The sequence below is a fragment of the Mus pahari genome, chromosome X (assembly GCF_900095145.1).
Source record: "Mus pahari chromosome X, PAHARI_EIJ_v1.1, whole genome shotgun sequence".
In the NCBI taxonomy this organism is placed as follows: domain Eukaryota; kingdom Metazoa; phylum Chordata; class Mammalia; order Rodentia; family Muridae; genus Mus; species Mus pahari.
Window position 1 is genome coordinate 134029172 of NC_034613.1, and position 1139 is coordinate 134030310.

Consider the following 1139-nt stretch of genomic DNA (forward strand, 5'->3'; position numbering starts at 1 on the left):
TTGTAGACCAGGCTTGCCTCAAACTCACAGAGGTAGGCATGGCTCTGCCCCCTCACGCTGTGTAATTAAAGGCATGGGCAACCACCAGCTAGCTTTTCTGTACATTGTCATNTCATATAGTGACCTCTTTAAGTTTTGTTTCAGGCTTAGGATTCTCCTTCAGTATAGTAGCCTTTAAGGGGTCTCTTTGTTTCCTTTAGCACAAGTTTTTTTAAGTTCCTTGTCCCTTTGGATTCTGATGTAATTACATAAATGTCTTAGTAAAATCTCAGACCATTTCATCTTTTGTTTTTGTAAAATATAATTGTAGAGGGCTAATTTTTCTTTTTAAATTCATGAGACTGAGTTCTATACTTGCACTGGATGATTTTGGTGTGTCCTTTAGACTTTCTGAAGAAGTATAGTGGTAGTAATTAAAATAGGAAAAGTAGAGAGCATCAGTAAGACAATTTTAGGATCAAGACTGGAGGGCCTGGAGCCTATGTCATACATAGAAGTGGCTATTAGATGTTTATGATGACAATTTAGTGGTAACAGTAATAAGAGCTGAAGAGCTAGTGGGACAGAGAACCTGGACTTTTTATGACACCACAGTTTGGTGCTGGATAGGTCCATGATTAAGGGCACTGGTTGGTCTTATGTAGAACTCTGGTTCAGTTCCCAACTCCAATTCCAGGCATTCTGATGCCTTCTGGATTCTGCTGGCGGCATCGCATGCACTTGCTGTACAGACATTCAAGCAGGCAAAACACCATACATATAAAATAAAGTAAATTAATTCAACAAAATTTTTGAAAAATGGCATACTTGGCCAGAGATTACTGGAATTTGTCAGGTCCCCTCCCAGATAGTATGCTTAATGGCATCTATTTGAGTAGACCCTGCTAACTCACATATTACTCAAGTTCTTGTTTCTGTTTAGTCCTGTTTAATATTATCAAAACTTCTATGCTTTAGTTATAGAGTGGCTGTCCAGTGTCTCTTCACTTGGCAAGATATACATTGCTTAGAGTCTACCTTGTGGATCTCTTGTGGTCTCTCTGGTCAGAAGAACAGTTGACTTACTGGAATTCTAGGGCCCTTTTAATGGGGTCTGTTTTCCTTTGGGTCCTTGTTGATGCTGGAGGAATGGATCAAAA

At 39.4% G+C, this 1139-nt stretch overlaps 1 protein-coding gene across 1 annotated transcript in view; it reads left to right on the forward strand.

Annotated features, from left to right (window-relative positions):
• Acot9 (acyl-CoA thioesterase 9) overlaps positions 1-1139 on the forward strand; it is a 15884-nt gene that overhangs the window by 2560 nt on the left and 12185 nt on the right. The window lies entirely within an intron of this gene.